The sequence below is a fragment of the Rhipicephalus microplus genome, chromosome 5 (genome assembly GCF_043290135.1).
Source record: "Rhipicephalus microplus isolate Deutch F79 chromosome 5, USDA_Rmic, whole genome shotgun sequence".
In the NCBI taxonomy this organism is placed as follows: domain Eukaryota; kingdom Metazoa; phylum Arthropoda; class Arachnida; order Ixodida; family Ixodidae; genus Rhipicephalus; species Rhipicephalus microplus.
Genome location: NC_134704.1, coordinates 162,984,442 through 163,007,015, shown reverse-complemented (window position 1 = coordinate 163,007,015; position 22,574 = coordinate 162,984,442). Strand labels below are relative to the sequence as shown.

At 45.2% G+C, this 22,574-nt stretch overlaps 7 non-coding genes across 7 annotated transcripts; all 7 read left to right on the top strand.

Annotated features, from left to right (window-relative positions):
* Positions 1–1,364: 1,364 nt before the first annotated feature.
* TRNAW-CCA (transfer RNA tryptophan (anticodon CCA)) lies at positions 1,365–1,436 on the top strand. Its single transcript has one exon. It is a non-coding gene; the product is annotated as a tRNA-Trp (tRNA).
* Positions 1,437–3,072: 1,636 nt separating this feature from the next.
* Positions 3,073–3,144, top strand: TRNAW-CCA (transfer RNA tryptophan (anticodon CCA)). The gene has a single exon. It is a non-coding gene; the product is annotated as a tRNA-Trp (tRNA).
* Positions 3,145–6,691: 3,547 nt separating this feature from the next.
* On the top strand, positions 6,692–6,763 carry TRNAW-CCA (transfer RNA tryptophan (anticodon CCA)). Its single transcript has one exon. It is a non-coding gene; the product is annotated as a tRNA-Trp (tRNA).
* Positions 6,764–10,096: 3,333 nt separating this feature from the next.
* Positions 10,097–10,168, top strand: TRNAW-CCA (transfer RNA tryptophan (anticodon CCA)). Its single transcript has one exon. It is a non-coding gene; the product is annotated as a tRNA-Trp (tRNA).
* A 1,418-nt stretch (positions 10,169–11,586) lies between these two features.
* TRNAW-CCA (transfer RNA tryptophan (anticodon CCA)) lies at positions 11,587–11,658 on the top strand. The gene has a single exon. It is a non-coding gene; the product is annotated as a tRNA-Trp (tRNA).
* A 564-nt stretch (positions 11,659–12,222) lies between these two features.
* TRNAW-CCA (transfer RNA tryptophan (anticodon CCA)) lies at positions 12,223–12,294 on the top strand. The gene has a single exon. It is a non-coding gene; the product is annotated as a tRNA-Trp (tRNA).
* Positions 12,295–16,055: 3,761 nt separating this feature from the next.
* TRNAR-CCG (transfer RNA arginine (anticodon CCG)) lies at positions 16,056–16,127 on the top strand. Its single transcript has one exon. It is a non-coding gene; the product is annotated as a tRNA-Arg (tRNA).
* Positions 16,128–22,574: the final 6,447 nt, after the last annotated feature.

The following is a 22,574-nucleotide window of genomic DNA, read 5'->3' as shown; positions in this document are numbered from 1 at the left end:
CACACCTTGTCACCGTTCTTGCGCGAAGTTGTGTTCTCACATCGTTTCTTAAGGGCGAGGTTTTTAATAGATTACCTAACTAATGTGAAAAGAAAGCGCCTTATGAAAGACCTAATACAGAATATTTTTCCTGTGCCCCTGTACCGTTCAAGGTATGAATAATCTTATGGTCATGACGTACTAAAGCGAGTGAAAAACATGTGTATACCACCCATTGTGAAAACCTTCTTTTTTAAACTTCATACGGGAACCTTGCCAGTAAAAACGTGGCTTGAAGAGAGAGAGATGTATGTACCATGGGGAAGCAGCTGTCTCCTGTGTAACAAACCTGAGACCATTGAACATGTGTTTATTGATTGTAAGAACGCCATTTTCTTTTGGGACATTTTACAGAGGACATTAAAAAAAGATTTACCTCTTACTTCATATGGAATTCGTTTTTTGCCTTGTGATAGTTCTGTGCAAAATTTGGATGTTATATGTGTACTTGGTCTTCATTCGGTTTGGCGTAGTATGCTATCGTACAGACACTGTGATGTGAGAGTTCTATCCGTTAATGAGTGTTTCGTGGAAGCTGTTATAAAAGTGCGAGATGTGTATAAGACTACCGACTGTAATGAAGATGTAATATCTTTGACGCGTTGTCACGCATGAAACACGTGTGATAGTGATTGTCATATTAGCTTGACCTGAAGTCAAGAAGGCAATAAAGAAAAAAAAGTGGACTTGGCGACACGGTAGCACGTCTGACTCCAGATCAGAAGATCTCGTGTTCGAATCAGGTCCCGGTCAAGTTCTCTTTTTTACAATTTTCATCTATCTGTCTATCTACCTATTTGTCTGTCTACAATGACTTCTCTCTTTACCTGTGCTTCATCGACAGAAGGCCGAGCAAAACATGCTACCGCGTGTGTGCGAACGGCTACCTTAAGCGGACTCGGTGGTGCAACTTTAACAGGTCTGACTCCAGATCAGAAGGTTGCTTGTTCGAATCACGTCCGGGTCAAATTCTCTTTTTTTATTATTTTCATCTATCTGTCTATCTACTTAATTGTCTGTCTACAATCACTTGTCCCTTTACCTGTGCTTTATCGATACAAGGCCGAGCAAAACATGCTACCGCGTGTGTGCGAAGGTCAACCCTATAAGCGGACTTGGTGGCGCAACGGTACCACGTCTGACTCCAGATCAGAAGGTTGTGTGTTCGAATCACGTTTGGGTCAAATTTTCTTTTTATTATTTTCATCTATCTGAATATCTACTTATTTGTCTGTCTACAATGACTTGTCCCTTTATTTGGGATTCATCGACAGAAGGCCGAGCAAATCATGCTATCACGTTTGTGCGAACGGCTACCCCAAGCGGACTCGGTGGCGCAACGGTAGCGCGTCTGACTCCAGATCAGAAGGTTGCGTGTTCGAATCACGTCTGGGTCAAATTCTCTTTTTAATATTTTCAACTATCTGTCTATTTACTTATTTGTCGGTCTACAATAACTTGTCTCTTTACCTGTGCTTCATCGACAGAAGGCCGAGCAAAACATGCTACCACGTGTGTGCGAACGGCTACACTAAGTGAACTCGGTGGCGACATGGTAGCACGTCTGACTCCAGATCAGAAGGTCTCGTGGTCGAATCACGTCCATGTCGAGTTCTCTTTTTCACTATTTTCATCTATCTGTCCATTTACCTATTTGTCTGTCTACAATGACTTGTCCCTTTACCTTTGCTTCATCGACACAACGCCGTGCAAAACATGATACCGCGTGTCTGAAAACGGCTACACTAAGTGGACTCGGTGGCGACACGGTAGCACGTCTGACTCCATATCAGAAGGTTGCGTGTTCGAATCACGTTCGGGTGAAGTTCTCTCTTTTATTACTTTGATCTATCTGCCTATCTACTTATTTGTCTGTCTACAATGACTTGTCTCTTTAGCTGTGCTTCATCGACAGAAGGCAAGGCAAAACATGCTACCACGTGTGTGTAACGGCTACCCTAAGCAGATTCTGAGGCGCAACCGTAGGGCGTCAGACTCCAGATCAGAAGGTAGCGTGTTTGAATCACGTCTGGGGGAAATTGTTTCTTTTATTATTTTCAACTATCTGTCTATCTACTTATTTGTCTGTCTACAATGACTTGTCTCTTTACCTTTGCTTCATCGACAGAAGGCTGAGCAAACCTTGCTACCGCGTGTGTGCCAACGGCTACCCTAAGCGGACTCGGTGGCGCAACTTTAGCACGTCTGACTCCAGATCAGAAGGTAGCGTGTTCAAATCACGTCTGGGTGAAATTGTTTCTTTTATTATTTTCAACTATCTGTCTATCTACTTATTCGTCATTCTACAATGACTTGTCTCTTTACCTGTGCTTCATCGACAGAAGGCCGAGCAAAACATGCTACTGCGTGTGTGCGAACGGCTGCGCTATGTGGACTCGGTGGCGACACAGTAGCACGTCTGACTCCGGATCAGAAGTTGGCGTGTTCGAATCACGTCCGTGTTAATTTCTTTTTTTATTATTTTCATCTATCTGTCTATCTACTCATTTGTCTGTCTACAATGTCTTGTCTCTTTACCTGTGTTTCATCGACAGAAGGCCGAGCAAAACATGCTACTGCGTGTGTGCGAACGGCTACCTTAAGCGGACTCGGTGGTGCAACTTTAGCAGGTCTTACTCCAGATCAGAAGGTTGCATGTTCTAATCACGTCCGGGTCAAATTCTCTTTTTATGAATTTCATCTATCTGTTTATCTACTTATTTGTCCTTCTACAATGACTTGTCCCTTTACCTTTGCTTCGTCGACAGAAGGCCGTGCAAAACATGCTACCGCATATATGAAAACGGCTACACTAAGTGGACTCGGTGGCGACACGGTAGCACGTCTGACTCCATATCAGAAGGTTGCGTGTTCGAACCACGTCCGGGTCAAGTTCCCTTATTTATTATTTTCATCTATGTGTCTATCTACTCATTTGTCTGTCTACAATGACTTGTCTCTTCACCTGTGCTTCATCGACAGAAGGCCGAGCAAAACATGCTACCACGTTTGTGCGAACGGCTACCCCAAGCGGACTCGGTGGCGCAACGGTAGCGCGTCTGACTCCAGATCTGAAGGTTGCGTGTTCGAATCGCGTCTAGGTCAAATCCTCTTTTTTATTATTTTCAACTATCTGTCTATCTACTTATTTGTCTGTCTACAATGACTTGTCTCTTTACCTGTGCTTCATCGACAGAAGGCCGAGCAAAACATGCTACCACGTGTGTGCGGACGGCTACCCTAAGCGGACTCGGTGGCGCAACTTTAGCGCGTCATACTCCAGATCAGAAGGTTGCGTGTTCGAATCATGTGCGGGTCTAATTCTCTTTTGTGTTATTGTTATCCGTCTATCTACTTATTCGTCATTCTACACTGACTTGTCTCTTTACCTGTGCCTCATCGACAGAAGGCCGAGCAAAACATGCTACCGCGTGGGTGCGAACGGCTGCGCGAAGTGGACTCGGTGGCGACACAGTAGCACGTCTGACTCCAGATCAGAAGTTCGCGTGTTCGAATCACGTCCGTGTTAATTTCTTTTTTTTATTATTTTCATCTATCTGTCTATCTACTTATTTGTCTGTCTACAATGACTTGTCTCTTTAGCTGTGCTTCATCGACAGAAGGCCAGGCAAAACATGCTACCGCGTGTGTGCAACGGCTACCCTAAGCAGATTCTGAGGCGCAACCGTAGCGCGTCAGACTCCAGATCAGAAGGTAGCGTGTTTGAATCACGTCTGGGTGAAATTGTTTCTTTTATTATTTTCAACTATCTGTCTATCTACTTATTTGTCTGTCTACAATGACTTGTCTCTTTACCTTTGCTTCATCGACAGAAGGCCGAGCAAAACATGCTACCGCGTGTGTGCGAACGGCTACCCTAAGCGGACTCGGTGGCGCAACTTTAGCACGTCTGACTCCAGATCAGAAGGTTGCGTGTTCTAATCACTTCCGTGTAAAATTTTCTTTTTCATATTTTTATCTATCTGTCTATCTACTTAATTGTCATTCTACAATGACTTGTCTCTTTACCTGTGCTTCATCGACAGAAGGCCGAGCATAACATGCTACGGGGTGTGTGCGAACCGCTACACTAAGTGGACTTGATGGCGAAACGGTAGCACGTCTGACTCCAGATCAGAAGGTTGCGTGTTCGAATCAAGTCCGGGTAAATTCTCTTTTTTTATTATTTTCATCTATCTGTCTATCTACTTATTTGTCATTCTACAATGACTTGTCTCTTTACCTGTGCTTCACCGACACAAGGCCGAGCAAAACATGCTACCGCGTGTCTGAAAACGGCTACACTAAGTGGACTCGGTGGCGACACGGTAGCACGTCTGACTCCATATCAGAAGGTAGCGTGTTCGAATCACGTCCGGGTCAAGTTCTCTTTTTTATTATTTTGATCTATCTGTCTATCTACTTATTTGTCTGTCTACAATGACTTGTCTCTTTAGCTGTGCTTTATCGACAGAAGGCCAGGCAAAACATGCTACCACGTGTGTGTAACGGCTACCCTAAGCGGACTCGGTGGCGCAACTTTAGCACGTCTGATCCCAGATCAGAAGGTAGCGTGTTCGAATCACGTCTGGGTGAAATTGTTTCTTTTATTATTTTCAACTATCTGTCTATCTACTTATTTGTCTGTATACAATGACTTGTCTCTTTACCTTTGCTTCATCGACAGAAGGCCGAGCAAAACATGGTACCGCGTGTGTGCGAACGGCTACCCTAAGCGGACTCGGTGGTGCAACTTTAGCACGTCTGACTCCAGATCAGAAGGTTGCGTGTTCTAATCACTTCCGTGTAAAATTTTCTTTTTAATAATTTTATCTATCTGTCTATATACTTATCGGTCTGTCTACAATGACTTGTCTCTTTACTTTTGCTTCATCGATAGAAGGCCGACCAAAACATTCTACAACGTGTGTGCGAACGGCAACCCTAAGCGGACTCTGTTGCGAACCGGTAGCACATCTGACTCCAGATCTGAAGGTTGCGTGTTCGAATCACGTCCGGGTAAAATTCTCTTCTTTAATATTTTCATCTATCTGTCTACCTACTTATTTGTCTGTCTACAATGACTTGTCTTTTTACCTGTGCTTCATCAACAGAAGGCCGAGCAAAACATGCTACCGCGTGTGTGCGAACGGCTACCCTAAGCGGACTTGGTGGCGCAACTTTAGCACGTCTGACTCCAGATCAGAAGGTAGCGTGTTCGAATCACGTCTGGATGGAATTGTTTCTTTTATTATTTTCAACTATCTGTCTATCTACTTATTTGTCTGTCTACATTACTTCTCTCTTTACCTTTGCTTCATCGACAGAAGGCCGAGCAAAACATGCTACCGCGTGTGTGCGAACGGCTACCCTAAGCGGACTCGGTGGCGCAACTTTAGCACGTCTGACTCCAGATCAGAAGGTTGCGTGTTCTAATCACTTCCGTGTAAAATTTTCTTTTTAATATTTTTATCTATCTGTCTATATACTTATCTGTCTGTCTACAATGACTTGTCTCTTTGCTTTTGCTTCATCGATAGAAGGCCGACCAAAACATTCTACAACGTGTGTGCGAAAGGCAACCCTAAGCGGACTCTGTGGCAAACCGGTAGCGCGTCTGACTCCAGATCAGAAGGTTGCATGTTCGAATCACGTCCGGGTAACATTCTCTTTTTTAATATTTTCATCTATCTGTCTACCTACTTATTTGTCTGTCTACAATGACTTGTCTCTTTACCTGTGCTTTATCGACAGAAGGCCGAGCAAAACATGCTACCACGTGTGTGCGGACGGCTACCCTAAGCGGACTCGGTGGCGCAACTTTAGCGCGTCATACTCCAGATCAAAGGTTGCGTGTTCGAATCATGTGCGGGTAAAATTCTCTTTTTTGTTATTTTTATTCGTCTATTTACTTATTCGTCATTCTACAATGACTTGTCTCTTTACCTGTGCTTCGTCGACAGAAGGCCGTGCAAAACTGCTACCGCATGTGTGCGAACGGCCACCCTAAATGGACTCGGTGGCGCAACGGTAGCCCGTCTGACTCCAGATCAGAAGGTTGCGTGTTCGAATTACGTTCGGTCAAATTCTCTTTTTTATTATTTTCATCTATCTGTTTATCTACCTATTTGTCTGTCTACAATGACTCTTCTCTTTAGCTGTGCTTCATCGACAGAAGGCCGAGCAAAACATGCTACCACGTGTGTGTGAACGTCTACGCTAAACGGACGTGGTGGCGACACGGTGGCATGTCTGACTCCAGATGAGAAGGTTGCGAGTTCGAATTACGTTCGGGTCAAATTTTTTTTATTATTTTCATCTATCTGTTTATCTACCTATTTGTCTGTCTACATTTACTTGTCTCTTTTTCTGTGCTTCATCGACTCAAGGCCGAGCAAAACATGCTACCGCGTGTGTGCGAAGGGCTACCCTATAAACGGACTCGGTGGTGCAACGGTACCACGGCTGACTCCATATCAGAAGGTTGTGTGTTCGAATCACATCGGGGTCAAATTCTCTTTTTATTATTTTCATCTATCTGTCTATCTACTCTTTTGTCTGTCTACAATGACTTGTCTCTTTACTTGGGATTCATCGACAGAAGGCCGAGCAAAACATGCTACCACGTTTGTGCGAACGGCTACCCAAAGCGGACTCGGTGGCGCAACGGTAGCGCGTCTGACTCCAGATCTGAAGGTTGCGTGTTCGAATCGCGTCTGCGTCGAATTATCTTTTTTGTTATTTTTATCTGTCTATCTACTTATTCGTGATTCTACAATGACTTGTGTCTTTACCTGTGCTTCATCGACAGAAGGCCGAGCAAAACATGCTACCACGTGTGTGCGAACGGCCACCCTAAATGGACTCTGAGGCGCAACGGTAGCACGTCAGACTCCAGATCAGAAGGTTGCGTGTTCGAATCACGTCTGGGTGAAATTTTTTCTTTTATTATTTTCCACTATCTGTCTATCTACTTATTTGTCTGTCTACAATGACTTGTCCCTTTACCTGTGTTTCATCGACACAAGGCTGATCATAACATGCTACCGCGTGTGTGAAAACGGCTACACTAAGTGGACTCGGTGGCGACACGGTAGCACGTCTGACTCCAGATCACATGGTTGCGTGTTCGAATCACGTCTGGGTCAAATAATTTTTTTATTATTTTCATCTATATGTCTATCTACTTATTTGTCTGTCTACAATGACTTGTCTCTTCACCTGTGCTTCATCGACAGAAGGCCGAGCAAAACATGCTACTGCGTGTGTGCGAACGGCTGCGCTAAGTGGACTCGGTGGCGACACAGTAGCACGTCTGACTCCGGATCAGAAGTTGGCGTGTTCGAATCACGTCCGTGTTAATTTCTTTTTTTATTATTTTCATCTATCTGTCTATCTACTGATTTGTCTGTCTACAATGTCTTGTCTCTTTACCTGTGTTTCATCGACAGAAGGCCGAGCAAAACATGCTACTGCGTGTGTGCGAACGGCTACCTTAAGCGGACTCGGTGGTGCAACTTTAGCAGGTCTTACTCCAGATCAGAAGGTTGCATGTTCTAATCACGTCCGGGTCAAATTCTCTTTTTATGAATTTCATCTATCTGTTTATCTACTTATTTGTCCTTCTACAATGACTTGTCCCTTTACCTTTGCTTCGTCGACAGAAGGCCGTGCAAAACATGCTACCGCATATATGAAAACGGCTACACTAAGTGGACTCGGTGGCGACACGGTAGCACGTCTGACTCCATATCAGAAGGTTGCGTGTTCGAACCACGTCCGGGTCAAGTTCCCTTATTTATTATTTTCATCTATGTGTCTATCTACTCATTTGTCTGTCTACAATGACTTGTCTCTTCACCTGTGCTTCATCGACAGAAGGCCGAGCAAAACATGCTACCACGTTTGTGCGAACGGCTACCCCAAGCGGACTCGGTGGCGCAACGGTAGCGCGTCTGACTCCAGATCTGAAGGTTGCGTGTTCGAATCGCGTCTGGGTGAAATTGTTTCTTTTATTATTTTCAACTATCTGTCTCTCTACTTATTTGTCTGTCTACAATGACTTGTCTCTTTACCTTTGCTTCATCGACAGAAGGCCGAGCAAAACATGCTACCGCGTGTGTGCGAACGGCTACCCTAAGCGGACTCGGTGGCGCAACTTTAGCACGTCTGACTCCAGATCAGAAGGTTGCGTGTTCTAATCACTTCCGTGTAAAATTTTCTTTTTCATATTTTTATCTATCTGTCTATCTACTTAATTGTCATTCTACAATGACTTGTCTCTTTACCTGTGCTTCATCGACAGAAGGCCGAGCATAACATGCTACGGGGTGTGTGCGAACCGCTACACTAAGTGGACTTGATGGCGAAACGGTAGCACGTCTGACTCCAGATCAGAAGGTTGCGTGTTCGAATCAAGTCCGGGTAAATTCTCTTCTTTAATATTTTCATCTATCTGTCTACCTACTTATTTGTCTGTCTACAATGACTTGTCTTTTTACCTGTGCTTCATCAACAGAAGGCCGAGCAAAACATGCTACCGCGTGTGTGCGAACGGCTACCCTAAGCGGACTTGGTGGCGCAACTTTAGCACGTCTGACTCCAGATCAGAAGGTAGCGTGTTCGAATCACGTCTGGATGGAATTGTTTCTTTTATTATTTTCAACTATCTGTCTATCTACTTATTTGTCTGTCTACATTACTTCTCTCTTTACCTTTGCTTCATCGACAGAAGGCCGAGCAAAACATGCTACCGCGTGTGTGCGAACGGCTACCCTAAGCGGACTCGGTGGCGCAACTTTAGCACGTCTGACTCCAGATCAGAAGGTTGCGTGTTCTAATCACTTCCGTGTAAAATTTTCTTTTTAATATTTTTATCTATCTGTCTATATACTTATCTGTCTGTCTACAATGACTTGTCTCTTTGCTTTTGCTTCATCGATAGAAGGGCGACCAAAACATTCTACAACGTGTGTGCGAACCGCAACCCTAAGCGGACTCTGTGGCAAACCGGTAGCGCGTCTGACTCCAGATCAGAAGGTTGCATGTTCGAATCACGTCCGGGTAACATTCTCTTTTTTAATATTTTCATCTATCTGTCTACCTACTTATTTGTCTGTCTACAATGACTTGTCTCTTTACCTGTGCTTTATCGACAGAAGGCCGAGCAAAACATGCTACCACGTGTGTGCGGACGGCTACCCTAAGCGGACTCGGTGGCGCAACTTTAGCGCGTCATACTCCAGATCAGAAGGTTGCGTGTTCGAATCATGTGCGGGTAAAATTCTCTTTTTTGTTATTTTTATTCGTCTATTTACTTATTCGTCATTCTACAATGACTTGTCTCTTTACCTGTGCTTCGTCGACAGAAGGCCGTGCAAAACTGCTACCGCATGTGTGCGAACGGCCACCCTAAATGGACTCGGTGGCGCAACGGTAGCCCGTCTGACTCCAGATCAGAAGGTTGCGTGTTCGAATTACGTTCGGTCAAATTCTCTTTTTTATTATTTTCATCTATCTGTTTATCTACCTATTTGTCTGTCTACAATGACTCTTCTCTTTAGCTGTGCTTCATCGACAGAAGGCCGAGCAAAACATGCTACCACGTGTGTGTGAACGTCTACCCTAAACGGACGTGGTGGCGACACGGTGGCATGTCTGACTCCAGATGAGAAGGTTGCGAGTTCGAATTACGTTCGGGTCAAATTTTTTTTATTATTTTCATCTATCTGTTTATCTACCTATTTGTCTGTCTACATTTACTTGTCTCTTTTTCTGTGCTTCATCGACTCAAGGCCGAGCAAAACATGCTACCGCGTGTGTGCGAAGGGCTACCCTATAAACGGACTCGGTGGTGCAACGGTACCACGGCTGACTCCATATCAGAAGGTTGTGTGTTCGAATCACATCGGGGTCAAATTCTCTTTTTATTATTTTCATCTATCTGTCTATCTACTCTTTTGTCTGTCTACAATGACTTGTCTCTTTACTTGGGATTCATCGACAGAAGGCCGAGCAAAACATGCTACCACGTTTGTGCGAACGGCTACCCAAAGCGGACTCGGTGGCGCAACGGTAGCGCGTCTGACTCCAGATCTGAAGGTTGCGTGTTCGAATCGCGTCTGGGTCAAATCCTCTTTTTTTTATTTTCAACTATCTGTCTATCTACTTATTTGTCTGTCTACGATGACTTGTCTCTTTACCTGTGCTTCATCGACAGAAGGCCGAGCAAAACATGCTACCACGTGTGTGCGGACGGCTACCCTAAGCGTACTCGGTGGCGCAACTTTAGCGCGTCATACTCCAGATCAGAAGGTTGCGTGTTCGAATCATGTGCGGGTCGAATTCTCTTTTTTGTTATTTTTATCTGTCTATCTACTTATTCGTGATTCTACAATGACTTGTGTCTTTACCTGTGCTTCATCGACAGAAGGCCGAGCAAAACATGCTACCACGTGTGTGCGAACGGCCACCCTAAATGGACTCTGAGGCGCAACGGTAGCACGTCAGACTCCAGATCAGAAGGTTGCGTGTTCGAATCACGTCTGGGTGAAATTTTTTCTTTTATTATTTTCCACTATCTGTCTATCTACTTATTTGTCTTTCTACAATGACTTGTCCCTTTACCTGTGTTTCATCGACACAAGGCTGATCATAACATGCTACCGCGTGTGTGAAAACGGCTACACTAAGTGGACTCGGTGGCGACACGGTAGCACGTCTGACTCCAGATCACATGGTTGCGTGTTCGAATCACGTCTGGGTCAAATAATTTTTTTATTATTTTCATCTATATGTCTATCTACTTATTTGTCTGTCTACAATGACTTGCCTCTTCACCTGTGCTTCATCGACAGAAGGCCGAGCAAAACATGCTACCGCGTGTATGCGAAGGGCAACCCTATAGGCGGACTTGGTGGCACAACGGTACCACGTCTGACTCCAGATCAGAAGTTTGTGTGTTCGAATCACGTTTGGGTCAAATTCTCTTTTTATTATTTTTATCTATCTGGATATCTACTTATTTGTCTGTCTACAATGACTTGTCCCTTTACTTGGGATTCATCGACAAAAGGCTGAGCAAAACATGCTACCACGTTTGTGCGAGCGGCTACTGTAAGCGGACTGGGTGGCGCACCGGTAGCGTGTCTGACTCCAGATCAGAAGGTTAGGTGTTCGAATCACGTCCAAGTCAAATTCTTTTTATTATTTTCATCTATCTGTCAATCTACTCTTTTGTCTGTCTACAATGACTTGTCTATTTACCTGTGCTTCATCGACAGCAGGCCAAGCAAAACATGCTAACACGTGTGTGCGAACGGCTACTCTAAGCGGACTCTGAGGCGCAACGGTAGCGCGTCAGACTACAGTTCAGAAGGTTGCGTGTTCGAATCACGTCTGGGTGAAATTCTTTCTTTTATTATTTTCTCCTATCTGTCTATCTACTTATTTGTCTGTCTACAATGACTTGTCTCTTTACCTGTGCTTTCTCGACTGAAGGCCGTGCAAAATATGCTACCACGTGTGTGTGAATGGCTACCCTAAACGGACTCGGTGGCGCAACGGTAGCGCGTCTGACTCCAGATCAGAAGGTTGCGTGTACAAATCACGTTCGGGTCAAATTCTCTTTTTTATTATTTTCATCTATCTGTCTATATACTTATTTGTCTGTCTACAGTGACTTCTCTCTTTACCTTGGCTTCATCGATAGAAGGCCGACGAAACATTCTACCACGTGTGTGCGAACGCCTACTCTAAGCGGACTGTGGCGAACCGGTAGCGCGTCTGACACCAGATCAGAAAGTTGCGTGTTCGAATGACGTGCGGGTCAAATTCTCTTTTTTATTATTTTCATCTGTCTATCTACTTATTTGTCTGTCTACAATGACTTGTCTCTTAACCTGTGCTTCATCGACACAAGGCCGAGCAAAACATGCTACCGCGTGTGTGCGAAGGGCAACCCTATAAGCGGATTTGGTGGCGCAACGGTACCACGTCTGACTCCAGATCAGAAGGTTGTGTGTTCGAATCACGTTTGGGTCAAACTTTCTTTTTATTATTTTCATCTATCCTAATATCTACTTATTTGTCTGTCTACAATGACTTGTCCCTTTATTTGGGATTCATCTACAGAAGGCCGAGCAAAACATGCTACCACGTTTATGCGAACGACTACCCCAAGGGGACTCGGTGGCGCAACGGTAGCGCGTCTGACTCCAGATCAGAAGGTTGCGTGTTCGAATCACGTCATGGTCAAATTCTCTTTTTTATTATTTTCAACTATCTGTCTATCTACTTATTTGCCGGTCTACAATAACTTGTCTCTTTAACTGTGCTTCATCGACAAAAGGCCGAGCAAAACATGCTACCGCGTGTGTGCGAACGGCTACCCTAAGCGGACTCGGTGGCGCAACTTTAGCGCGTCATACTCCAGATCAGAAGGTTGCGTGTTCGAATCATGTGCGGGTCTAATTCTCTTTTTTGTTATTGTTATCCGTCTATCTACTTATTCGTCATTCTACACTGACTTGTCTCTTTACCTGTGCCTCATCGACAGAAGGCCGAGCAAAACATGCTACCGCGTGGGTGCGAACGGCTGCGCTAAGTGGACTCGGTGGCGACACAGTAGCACGTCTGACTCCAGATCAGAAGTTCGCGTGTTCGAATCACGTCCGTGTTAATTTCTTTTTTTTATTATTTTCATCTATCTGTCTATCTACTTATTTGTCTGTCTACAATGACTTGTCTCTTTAGCTGTGCTTCATCGACAGAAGGCCAGGCAAAACATGCTACCGCGTGTGTGCAACGGCTGCCCTAAGCAGATTCTGAGGCGCAACCGTAGCGCGTCAGACTCCAGATCAGAAGGTAGCGTGTTCGAATCACGTCTGGGTGAAATTGTTTCTTTTATTATTTTCAACTATCTGTCTCTCTACTTATTTGTCTGTCTACAATGACTTGTCTCTTTACCTTTGCTTCATCGACAGAAGGCCGAGCAAAACATGCTACCGCGTGTGTGCGAACGGCTACCCTAAGCGGACTCGGTGGCGCAACTTTAGCACGTCTGACTCCAGATCAGAAGGTTGCGTGTTCTAATCACGTCCGTGTTAAGTTCTTTTTTTATTATTTTCATCTATCTGTCTATCTACTTATTTGTCTGTCTACAATGACTTGTCCCTTTACCTGTGCTTCATCGACAGAAGGCCGAGCTAAACATGCTACTGCGAGTGTGCGAAGGGCTACCCTATAGGCGGACTCGGTTGCGCAACGTCACCACGTCTGACTCCAGATGAGAAGGATGCATGTTCGAATCACGTCTGGGTCAAATTCTCTTTTTTGTAATTTTTATCTGTCTATTCTCTTATTTGTCATTCTACGATGACTTGTCTCTTCACCTGTGCTTCACAGACAGAAGGCCAAGCAAAACATGCTACCACGTGTGTACGAACGGCTACACTGAGTGGATTCGGTGGCGACACGGTAGCACGTCTGACTCCAGATGAGAAGGTCTCGTGGTCGAATCACGTCCGCGACAAGTTCTCTTTTTCACTATTTTCATCTATCTGTCTACCTACTTATTTGTCTGTGTACAATGACTTGCCCTTTACCTGTGCTTCATCGACACAAAGCCGGGCAGAACATGCTACCGCGTGTCTGAAAACGGCTACACTAAGTGGACTCGTTGGCGACATGGTAGCACGTCTGACTCCATATCAGAAGGTTGCGTGTTTGAAACATGTCCGGGTCAAGTTCTCTTTTTTATTATTTTCATCTATCTGTCTATCTACTTATTTTTCTGTCCATAATGACTTGTCCCTTTACCTGTGCTTCATCGACAGAAGGCCGTGCAAAACATGCTACCACGTGTGTGCGAACGTCTGCCCAAAGCGCCCTCGGTGGCGCAACTGTAGCGCGTCTGACTCCCGATCAGAAGGTTGCGTGTGCTAATCACTTCTGGGTCAAATTCTCTTTTTATTATTTTCATCTATCTGTATGTCCACTTATTTGTCTGCCCACAATGACTTGTCTCTTTACCTATGCTTCATCGACATAAGGCCGTGCAAAACATGCTACCACGTTTGTGCGAACGGCTACCCTAAGCGGAGTCGCTGGCGCAACTTTAGCACGTCTGACTCCAGATCAGAAGGTTGCGTGTTCTAATCACGTCCGGGTCAAATTCTCTTTTTATTATTTTCATCTATCTGTCTATCTACTTATTTGTCTGTCTGCAATGACTTGTCCCTTTACCTGTGCTACATCGACAGAAGGCCGAGCAAAACATGCTACCGCGTGTGTGCGAACGGCTACCCTAAGCGGACTCGGTGGGGTAACTTTAGCACGTCTGACTCCAGATCAGAAGGTTGCGTGTTCTAATCACGTCCGTGTCAAATTCTCTTTTATTATTTTCATCTACCTGTCTATCTACTTATTTGTCCTTCTACAATGATTTGTTCTTTTACCTGTGCTTCGTCGAGAGAAGGCCGTGCAAAACATGCTACTGCGTGTGTGCAAACGGCTACCCTAAGCGGACTCGGTGGCGCAACCTTAGCACGTCTGACTCCATATCAGAAGTTGCGTGTTCTAATCACGTCCGTGTAAAATTCTCTTTTTGTTATTTTCATCTATCTGTCTATCTACTTATTTGTCCGTCTACAATGACTTGTTCTTAACCTGTGCTTCGTCGACAGAAGGCCGTGCAAAACTGCTACCGCATGTGTGCGAACGGCCACCCTAAATGGACTCGGTGGCGCAACGGTAGCCCGTCTGACTCCAGATCAGAAGGTTGCGTGTTCGAATTACGTTCGGTCAAATTCTCTTTTTTATTATTTTCATCTATCTGTTTATCTACCTATTTGTCTGTCTACAATGACTTGTCTCTTCACCTGTGCTTCATCGACAGAAGGCCGAGCAAAACTTGCTACCGCGTGTGTGCGAAGGGCAACCCTATAAGCGGACTTGGTGGCGCAACGGTACCACGTCTGACTCCAGATCAGAAGGTTGTGTGTTCGAATCACGTTTGGTTCAAATTCTCTTTTTATTATTTTTATCTATCTGGATATCTACCTATTTGTCTATCTACAATAACTTGTCCCTTTATTTGGGATTCATCGACAGAAGGCCGAGCAAAACATGCTACCACGTTAGTGCGAACGGCTACCCTAAGCGGACTCGGTGGCGCAATGGTAGCGCGTCTGACACCAGATCTGAAGTTTGCGTGTTCGAATCGGGTCTGTGTCAAATCCTCTTTTTTATTATTTTCAACTATCTGTCTATCTACTTATTTGTCTGTCTACAATGACTTGTCTCTATACCTGTGCTTCATCGACAGAAGGCCGAGCAAAACATGCTACCACGTGTGTGCGGACGGCTACCCTAAGCGGACTCGGTGGCGCAACTTTAGCGCGTCATACTCCAGATCAGAAGGTTGCGTGTTCGAATCATGTGCAGGTCAAATTCTCTTTTTTGTTATTTTTATCTGTCTATCTACTTATTCGTCATTCTACAATGACCTGTCTCTTTACCTGTGCTTCATCGACAGAAGGCCGAGCAAAACATGCTACGGCGTGTGTGGGAACGGCTACACTAAGTGGACTTGATGGCGAAACGGTAGCACGTCTGACTCCAGATCAGAAGGTTGCGTGTTCGAATCACGTCCGGGTCAAATTCTCTTTTTTTATTATTTTCATCTATCTGTCTATCTACCTATTTGTCTGTCTACAATGACTTGTCTCTTCACCTGTGCTTCATCGACAGAAGGCCGAGCAGAACATGCTACCGCGTGTGTGTGAACGTCTACCCTAAACGGACGTGGTGGCGACACGATGGCACGTATGACTCCAGATCAGAAGGTTGCGAGTTCGAATTACGTTCGGGTCAAATTTTTTTTTTATTATTTTCATGTATCTGTTTATCTACCTATTTGTCTGTCTACATTGACTTGTCTCTTTTTCTGTGCTTCATCGACTCAAGGCAGAGCAAAACATGCTACCGCGTGTGTGCGAAGGGCTACCCTCTAAACGGACTCGGTGGTGCAACGGTACCACGGCTGACTCCGGATCAGAAGGTTGTGTGTTCGAATCACGTCCGGGTCAAATTCTCTTTTTATTATTTTCATCTATCTGTATATCTACTCTTTTGTCTGTCTACAATGACTTGTCTCTTTACCTGTGCTTCATCGACAGAAGGTCGAGCAAAGCATGCTACCGCGTGTGTGCGAACGGCTACCCTAAGCGGACTCGGTGGCGCAACTTTAGCGCGTCATACTCCAGATCAGAAGCTTGCGTGTTCGAACCATGTGCGGGTCAAATTCTCTTTTTTGTTATTTTTATCTGTCTATCTACTTCTTCGTCATTCTACAATGACTTGTCTCTTTACCTGTGCTTCATGGACAGATTGCCGAGCAAAACATGCTACTGCGTGTGTGCGAACGGCGGCGCTAAGTGGCCTCGGTGGCGACACAGTAGCACGTCTGACTCCAGATCAGAAGTTTGCGTGTTCGAACCACGTCCGGGTCAAGTTCTCTTCTTTATTATTTTCATCTATCTGTCTATCTACTTATTTGACTGTCTACAATGACTTGTCTCTTCACCTGTGCTTCATCGACAGAAGGCCGAGCAAAACATGCTACCGCGTGTGTGCGAAGGGCTACCCTATAGGCGGACTCGGTTGCGCAACGTCACCACGTCTGACTCCAGATGAGAAGGATGCATGTTCGAATCACGTCTGGGTCAAATTCTCATTTTTGTAATTTTTATCTGTCTATCTACTTATTTGTCATTCTACAATGACTTGTCTCTTTACCTGTGCTTCACCGACAGAAGGCCAAGCAAAACATGCTACCACATGTGTGCGAACGGCTACACTAAGTGGACTCGGTGGCGACACGGTAGCACGTCTGACTCCAGATCAGAAGGTCTCGTGGTCGAATCACGTCCGCGTCAAGTTCTCTTTTTCACTATTTTCATCTATCTGTCTACCTACTTATTTGTCTGCCTACAATGACTTGTCCCTTTACCTGTGCTTCATCGACACAAGGCCGAGCAAAACACGCTACCGCGTGTCTGAAAAAGGCTACACTAAGTGGACTCGGTGGCGACACGGTAGCACGTCTCACTCCAGATCAGAAAGTTGCGTGTTCGAATCACATCCGGGTCAAGTTCTCTTTTCTATTATTTTCATCTATCTGTCTATCTACTTATTTGTCTGCCCACAATGACTTGTCTCTTTACCTGTGCTTCATCGACAGAAGGCCGTGCAAAACATGCTACCACGTGTGTGCGAACGTCTGCCCAAAGCGCACTCGGTGGCGCAACTGTAGCGCGTCTGACTCCCGATCAGAAGGTTGCGTGTTCTAATCACGTCTGGGTCAAATTCTCTTTTTATTATTTTCATCTATCTGTCTGTCCGCTTATTTGTCTGCGTACAATGACTTGTCTCTTCACCTGCGCTTCATCGATATAAGGCCGTGCAAAACATGCTACCACGTTTGTGCGAACGGCTACCCTAAGCGGACTCGCTGGCGCAACTTTAGCACGTCTGACTCCAGATCAGAAGGTTGCGTGTTCTAATCACGTCCGGGTAAAATTTTCTTTTTAATATTTTTATCTATCTGTCTATATACTTATCTGTCTGTCTACAATGACTTGTCTCTTTACCTTTGCTTCATCGATAGAAGGCCGACCAAAACATTCTACCACGTGTGTGCGAACGGCAACCCTAAGCGGACTCTGTAGCGAACCGGTAGCGCGTCTGATTCCAGATCAGAAGGTTGCGTGTTCGAATCACGTCCGGGTAAAATTTTCTTTTTTAATATTTTCATCTATCTGTCTACCTACTTATTTGTCTTCTACAATGACTTGTCCCTTTACCTGAGCTTCGTCGACAGAAGGCCGTGCAAAACTGCTACCGCATGTGTGCGAACGGCCACCCTAAGCGGACTCGGTGGCGCAACTTTAGCGCGTCATACTCCAGATCAGAAGGTTGCGTGTTCGAATCATGTGCGGGTCAAATTCTCTTTTTTGTTATTTTTATCTGTCTATCTACTTATTCGCCATTCTACAATGACTTGTCTCTTTACCTGTGCTTCATTCACAGAAGGCCGAGCAAACCATGCTACCGCGTGTGTGCGAACGGCTACCCTAAGCGGACTCGGTGGCGCCACGGTAGCGCGTCTGACACCAGATCTGAAGGTTGCGTGTTCGAATCGCGTCTGGGTCAAATCCTCTTTTTTATTATTTTTCAACTATCTGTCTATCTACTTATTTGTCTGTCTACAATGACTTGTCTCTTTACCTGTGCTTCTTCGACAGAAGGCCGAGCAAATCATGCTACCACGTGTGTGCGGACGGCTACCCTAAGCGGACTCTGTAGCGAACCGGTAGCGCGTCTGATTCCAGATCAGAAGGTTGCGTGTTCGAATCACGTCCGGGTAAAATTTTCTTTTTTAATATTTTCATCTATCTGTCTACCTACTTATTTGTCTTCTACAATGACTTGTCCCTTTACCTGAGCTTCATCGACAAAAATCCGAGCAAAACATGTTACCACGTGTCTGAAAACGGCTACACTAAGTGGACTCGGTGGCCACACGCTGGCACGTCTGACTCCAGATCAGAAGGTTGCGAGTTTGAATCACGTCCAGGTCAAATTCGCTTTGTGATTATTTTTATCTATCTGTCTATGTACCTATTTGTCTGTCTACAATGAATTGTATTTTTACCTGTGCTTCATCGACGGAAGGGCGAGCAAAACATGCTACCGCGTGTGTGCGAATGGCTACTGTAAGTGGACTCGGTGGCGACCCGGTAGCACGTCTGACTCCAGATCAGAAAGTTGCGTGTTCGAATCACATCCGGGTCAAGTTCTCTTTTCTATTATTTTCATCTATCTGTCTATCTACTTATTTGTCTGTCCACAATGACTTGTCTCTTTACCTGTGCTTCATCGACAGAAGGCCGTGCAAAACATGCTACCACGTGTGTGCGAACGTCTGCCCAAAGCGCACTCGGTGGCGCAACTGTAGCGCGTCTGACTCCCGATCAGAAGGTTGCGTGTTCTAATCACGTCTGGGTCAAATTCTCTTTTTATTATTTTCATCTATCTGTCTGTCCGCCTATTTGTCTGCGTACAATGACTTGTCTCTTTACCTGTGCTTCATCGACATAAGGCCGTGCAAAACATGCTACCACGTTTGTGCGAACGGCTACCCTAAGCGGACTCGCTGGCGCAACTTTAGCACGTCTGACTCCAGATCAGAAGGTTGCGTGTTCTAATCACGTCCGGGTCAAATTCTCTTTTTATTATTTTCATCTATCAGTCTATCTACTTATTTGTCTGTCTGCAATGACTTGTCCCTTTACCTGTGCTTCATCGACAGAAGGCAGAGCAAAACATGCTACCGTGTGTGTGCGAACGGCTACCCTAAGCGGACTCGGTGGCGAAACCTTAGCACGTCTGATTCCAGATCAGAAGTTGCGTGTTCTAATCACGTCCGTGTAAAATTCTCTTTTTGTTATTTTCATCTATCTGTCTATCTACTTATTTGTCCGTCTACAATGACTTGTTCTTTACCTGTGCTTCGTCGACAGAAGGCCGTGCAAAACTGCTACCGCATGTGTGCGAACGGCCACCCTAAGCGGACTCGGTGGCGCAACTTTAGCGCGTCATACTCCAGATCAGAAGGTTGCGTGTTCGAATCATGTGCGGGTCAAATTCTCTTTTTTGTTATTTTTATCTGTCTATCTACTTATTCGCCATTCTACAATGACTTGTCTCTTTACCTGTGCTTCATTCACAGAAGGCCGAGCAAACCATGCTACCGCGTGTGTGCGAACGGCTACCCTAAGCGGACTCGGTGGCGCCACGGTAGCGCGTCTGACACCAGATCTGAAGGTTGTGTGTTCGAATCGCGTCTGGGTCAAATCCTCTTTTTTATTATTTTTCAACTATCTGTCTATCTACTTATTTGTCTGTCTACAATGACTTGTCTCTTTACCTGTGCTTCTTCGACAGAAGGCCGAGCAAAACATGCTACCACGTGTGTGCGGACGGCTACCCTAAGCGGACTCGGTGGCGCAACTTTAGCGCGTCATACTCCAGATCAGAAGGTTGCGTGTTCGAACCATGTGCGGGTCAAATTCTCTTTTTTATTATTTTTATCTGTCTATCTACTTCTTCGTCATTCTACAATGACTTGTCTCTTTACCTGTGCTTCATCGACAGAAGGCCGAGCAAAACATGCTACTGCGTGTGTGCGAACGGCGGCGCTAAGTGGCCTCGGTGGCGACACAGTAGCACGTCTGACTACAGATCAGAAGTTCGCGTGTTCGAATCACGTCCGTGTTAATTTCTTTTTTATGAATTTCATCTATTTGTTTATCTACTTATTTGTCATTCTGTAATGACTTGCCCCTTTACCTTTGCTTCGTCGACAGAAGGCCGTGCAAAACATGCTACCGTGTATGTGAAAACGACTACACTAAGTGGACTCGGTGGCGACACGGTAGCACGTCTGACTCCATATCAGAAGGTTGCGTGTTCGAACCACGTCCGGGTCAAGTTCTCTTCTTTATTATTTTCATCTATCTGTCTATCTACTTATTTGACTGTCTACAATGACTTGTCTCTTCACCTGTGCTTCATCGACAGAAGGCCGAGCAAAACATGCTACCGCGTGTGTGCGAAGGGCTACCCTATAGGCGGACTCGGTTGCGCAACGTCACCACGTCTGACTCCAGATGAGAAGGATGCATGTTCGAATCACGTCTGGGTCAAATTCTCATTTTTGTAATTTTTATCTGTCTATCTACTTATTTGTCATTCTACAATGACTTGTCTCTTTACCTGTGCTTCACCGACAGAAGGCCAAGCAAAACATGCTACCACATGTGTGCGAACGGCTACACTAAGTGGACTCGGTGGCGACACGGTAGCACGTCTGACTCCAGATCAGAAGGTCTCGTGGTCGAATCACGTCCGCGTCAAGTTCTCTTTTTCACTATTTTCATCTATCTGTCTACCTACTTATTTGTCTGCCTACAATGACTTGTCCCTTTACCTGTGCTTCATCGACACAAGGCCGAGCAAAACATGCTACCGCGTGTCTGAAAACGGCTACACTAAGTGGACTCGGTGGCGACACGGTAGCACGTCTCACTCCAGATCAGAAAGTTGCGTGTTCGAATCACATCCGGGTCAAGTTCTCTTTTCTATTATTTTCATCTATCTGTCTATCTACTTATTTGTCTGTCCACAATGACTTGTCTCTTTACCTGTGCTTCATCGACAGAAGGCCGTGCAAAACATGCTACCACGTGTGTGCGAACGTCTGCCCAAAGCGCACTCGGTGGCGCAACTGTAGCGCGTCTGACTCCCGATCAGAAGGTTGCGTGTTCTAATCACGTCTGGGTCAAATTCTCTTTTTATTATTTTCATCTATCTGTCTGTCCGCTTATTTGTCTGCGTACAATGACTTGTCTCTTTACCTGCGCTTCATCGATATAAGGCCGTGCAAAACATGCTACCACGTTTGTGCGAACGGCTACCCTAAGCGGACTCGCTGGCGCAACTTTAGCACGTCTGACTCCAGATCAGAAGGTTGCGTGTTCTAATCACGTCCGGGTAAAATTTTCTTTTTAATATTTTTATCTATCTGTCTATATACTTATCTGTCTGTCTACAATGACTTGTCTCTTTACCTTTGCTTCATCGATAGAAGGCCGACCAAAACATTCTACCACGTGTGTGCGAACGGCAACCCTAAGCGGACTCTGTAGCGAACCGGTAGCGCGTCTGATTCCAGATCAGAAGGTTGCGTGTTCGAATCACGTCCGGGTAAAATTTTCTTTTTTAATATTTTCATCTATCTGTCTACCTACTTATTTGTCTTCTACAATGACTTGTCCCTTTACCTGAGCTTCATCGACAAAAATCCGAGCAAAACATGTTACCACGTGTCTGAAAACGGCTACACTAAGTGGACTCGGTGGCCACACGCTGGCACGTCTGACTCCAGATCAGAAGGTTGCGAGTTTGAATCACGTCCAGGTCAAATTCGCTTTGTGATTATTTTTATCTATCTGTCTATGTACCTATTTGTCTGTCTACAATGAATTGTATTTTTACCTGTGCTTCATCGACGGAAGGGCGAGCAAAACATGCTACCGCGTGTGTGCGAATGGCTACTGTAAGTGGACTCGGTGGCGACCCGGTAGCACGTCTGACTCCAGATCAGAAAGTTGCGTGTTCGAATCACATCCGGGTCAAGTTCTCTTTTCTATTATTTTCATCTATCTGTCTATCTACTTATTTGTCTGTCCACAATGACTTGTCTCTTTACCTGTGCTTCATCGACAGAAGGCCGTGCGAAACATGCTACCACGTGTGTGCGAACGTCTGCCCAAAGCGCACTCGGTGGCGCAACTGTAGCGCGTCTGACTCCCGATCAGAAGGTTGCGTGTTCTAATCACGTCTGGGTCAAATTCTCTTTTTATTATTTTCATCTATCTGTCTGTCCGCCTATTTGTCTGCGTACAATGACT